This window comes from Panthera tigris, chromosome D1 (assembly GCF_018350195.1).
Source record: "Panthera tigris isolate Pti1 chromosome D1, P.tigris_Pti1_mat1.1, whole genome shotgun sequence".
NCBI lineage: Eukaryota > Metazoa > Chordata > Mammalia > Carnivora > Felidae > Panthera > Panthera tigris.
The window spans coordinates 35,959,069-35,963,604 of record NC_056669.1 but is presented as its reverse complement, the minus strand read 5'-3'; positions in this window follow the sequence as shown (position 1 = coordinate 35,963,604).

Here is a 4,536-nt window from a genome sequence, read left to right as displayed (position 1 = left end):
CCTGACCTGGGGCTTGTGAGATCATGACCTGAGCAAAGTAGGATGCTTAATTTACTGAGCCACCCAGGCACTTCTTGTTTATTTTTAGATCAATTAAAAATATTATTCTGAATTAAAGAACTCAGATATCCATAACAATTATACTTGTGTATATGTATGTGTATGTATATATGTATACATATGTACATATATATGTATACATATATACATATGTATATATACACATACATATACATATATATGTACATGTATGTATACATATATGCATGTACATATATACACATACATATACATATTTATACTATATATTTAAATTCTGGAAAATAAAATGAATTGATAGTGACAGAAAGCAGATTAGAGGACATCTGTTGTTGGGATTAGTAGGTTATTTGTTATGTCAGATCACAAAGAAATCTTATGGAATGATGGACATATTCTATTTTTATTGGGGTGATGGCTACACAGGTGTAAACATTTGTCAAAACTCAAAAACTGCAAACTTAGAATGTGTGCATTTGAATATATGTAAATTATTTCCCAATAAAGTGTATTGGTATAAAAACTTTTTACGTACTAAGTAGTGTGCTTGACTTTTCCTATACGCTGTATTATTTAATCTCAACATCCAACTTCAATTCAGATCATGATCTCACAGTTTGTGAGTTCCAGCCCCACGTTGGGCTCTGTGTTGACATCTCGGAGCCTGGAGCTGGCTTCAGATTCATTGTCTCCCCCTCTCTCTCCCCCTCCCCTGCTCATGCTCTGTCTCTCTCTCTCTCTCTCTCAAAAGTAAATAAACATTAAAAAAGTAAAGAAGATAACAATCTCAAAAATGTTAATAAACATTTCTAGCTCTTCATTTCATATAATTTTGGGAACCAGGATTCCAATTCAAGCAAAAGCTAAGAATATTAGAGAATTGATCTGTTTGATACTTCTGCTTGTTAATTTTTTATTAGAAATTATGAAACAAGCTTAATATCTATTAATAACCAAAATGAACACTGAAGCACTGTAGAATACTGAGAGATCCTTTGTTCTGGCAAATATTGAAGGAAAGAATATCACTTCCTTATATTCTTTTCCTGCAAGTTTCTTTCATCTATCTCTGGTGATAAAAGTCAGACTGGATATTTTTATGGTTGTTGCTGTCACTGCTGTTTAACAACAACAACAACTATTATTATTGTACAGCTTGGAGAAAACTTCAGAAAATAAATTAAATATAATAAAAATGAGTCAAAGAAAGAGAGACAAGAATGAACGGGCATGAGTTTAGGCTTTATGGTTGGCTTCTTTCTGGGATTCTTCTGAAGTCCAACTTAGTTTACATGACTAGAAATTCAGTGAGGAAAATTTAAATCATTACAGCTGCCATTGGTACCTTACTACATGCCAGGCACTGTGTATATACATTGCCATCCAAATCCTTATAATAACAATATGTGAATTATAAATATCTTATTTATAATTGCCAAAACAACTTTAAAAATTTTGACTGACTTGCTCATGATTATACAAATATTATAGAGTATACTTGGACTTTAAACTGGTGTCTATCTTAGAGCTTGTGCTAAGTAATTTACTACGTGAAACTTCCTCTCAGTAGATCATAGAAGGTAACATCCTTTGGTTAGGATATAAATGTGCATTTTTCTAGAGATTTTTCTGTTTCATGTCTTTTGTCAAAATAAATGTGGCTATCAGTAACTGATTCTGGGGAGCAACATGAGAATTTCAATAGCTGAAAATGTAATTTACTTGAGAGGGGACTTTAGCTGTTTAACGCATTATCGTATCTCCAACACTTAGTACAATACTTGCATGTGTGAAGTACGTGGAAATTATGTTGAGATGACACCTAGACAGAGAGCATAAATTTGTTTCCTTATCACTTACACAGTTGGAGCACCACTTTGAATGAAAAGAGTCAGTCCACGGAAATTGAAAGGTACTTTAGACAGCATATGTTCCAGTATTTTCTTACAGGGCAAATGATCTAATGATTTAAGCCATCTTAGACAATAAATTGGCCTCTTGGATACATGTATACTCACTCCTTAGGTTATATTTAGTTAACACAAGTTTTCAAGGCCATATTAGTCTTGTGTTTGAATTTATTTTGGACAGTCGTCACAAAACAAAGTATAAACGACACACACACACTTAAGAAACAATAAATGCAGTTTGTGGTTTGTGAGACTGTCTTGCAAAATGAAATTTGAGAGGAATGTGATCAGATACAAGTCAATTCAGTTTCCTGAACTTTGGCTATTAAGTGTATTCCTGTGGTTTCGATTGCCAAAATGTAAAAAGCAAAATCAAACAAAATAAATAACAAACAAAGTAAAAACAAAAAGCTGCAAAGAAATCAGTTTCTCTCAAATACTAACTTTCACTTCTTGGGTAAATAGAAGCAAATTCTATTCTCCTATTACACTTATTTAAAGACCAGAGTCAGTCTGAATTCTCCAACTGTGAAATCTCATCCCTAAGAAAGAAAGCTGTTTTACAATGTAATTCTATCAATACTCATTCTCGTAACATCATATCCCTTGAAAGGATAATTACATTTCCAATAAAGTCAAGTCTATAACTAAAGAAATTGATAATTATAGACACAGGAGTACCCAAAACCAAACAGCAAGTCTTATTTGAGAAGAGGGGAGTTAATTTCCCTTCCAACATGTTTAAAATCCTACCAAGGAGGAGAATAGTAGTCACTGTACCCATCTGTTTAGGTGGCTTGTAATCACTCAACAACTGATAGGCAGATGACTGCATCTGCAACCTATATCCTCATACATGCAAACATAATGAGTCTGGGAATGTCCTATCACCCATGCATAGCGCTACCTACAGGTTATATTCTGAAACCAGTCTTTGAGCAAATTGTCAGAAAAAAAAAAAAAAGTACACTTCAACATAGAGAGTTTTGACTCAGACTTTTTGAATTTTTATTGAGTTAAACGGTAAACACAAAAACATAATAAATTTAATAAAGTCTAGGTTATACCGAATATTCTGCTGTTAATGTGTAACTATGAAAAAGCATAATTTCCTCTCTAGAATATGATCTTGCTATTTGTAAAATAAGTAAAAAAGAGCAAGATTTCTTTTAAAACTATACTTCAGTGATTCATATGTTATTGATGTTCACTCTCTGGATGGGTGGTGATGTGGTTCACGTGATTCCATGAAGTGATACATGCACTATCCTTTCTCCTTAGTTTTAAGAGGAAACTTAAGTTTTATTCTTTTTTATTCTGATTACTTGGGAGTAGAGGTTGAGAGGTGGAGCTTCCTTTTACTTATCTAGGAAGAAGTAGTAAAAAATTGCGGAATCAATATCGTGTTCCAATAAACTTCTAAACTAGGAGACCGTTGGATGAAATCTCTGAATGTCAATTTCCAGTCTTCTTAGTGGATAGAATTGACAGCTTAAGAGTTGAAGAAAATATAAACAAAACATAGTAACACATGGAAAGGAATATGAGTGAATTCAAAATTCATTCCTGGTCTGGTGCTTTTCTATCATCTCAATAAAATTAAGAAAAAATATGCTAACATCCGCAAATGTGGGGGTAAAATTGATATATTTATACTGTGGATTAAATAAATGAAAATGAGAATAAGTATAATGAAATTGGATAATGTAATTAAACAGAATTTATGCTAAAACAACATTGAAAAGGCTAAATAATTTCTTTAGGGTTAATTTAAAAGACAGAATGAGAACATTGAAGAAGAATGAAGTGAAGTGTGTCTTAATTACTGAAAGTTTTTAGAAAAATATATGCCTATAATGGAGATCTCTTAAAAATCTATATTCTAGGAACACAACTCAATCTGTTGTTTATGTAACAGAGAAGCTAATGAGAACTGGAAGGTACACACATGGGAACATTTACCCTTAGAAGAAAATAATCACGTCCTTGTTGGTGAACAACATCTGCTCAGCTAGCTGCTCACTACCAGTTGAGTCACCCAGCAGAAGAGGAAAAGCCTCAGGGAAAACAGGAGCATAGATGTGGCCCGAGTCAAACCAGCAAAGTGGTTTCTTTGGAATAACAAGGATTTGCAGCGTTGGACCGTTACCTTTGAAATTAAGGTGTTTTGCTTAAACCGATGAAGGAAAATCTAGCAATGTTTTACCAAGCATCATTGATTCACCTTTTTTGGATATTCCTGGAAGAAAATTGTAAATTTACTTTGACGATTCCATTTCTCAGAATTTACCATGCCATCCCACATGGCTGAAACCAACGGTTAATTCTAAACAGTTAATTCTAAATTAAATTCTGTATGAGCAATTCTTTTTTCATTAAATTTTTTTTATGTTCTTCATTTTTGAGAGAGAGAGAGATAGAGTGCGAGCAGGAGGAGGGGCAGTGAGAGGGGGAGGGGCAGTGAGAGGGGGAGACAAAGAATCCTAAACAGGCTCCAGGCTTTCAGCTATCCGCACAGAGCCCAACACGGGGCTCAAACTCACAAACCATGCATGAGATCCTGACCTGAGCTGAAGTCGTATGCTCT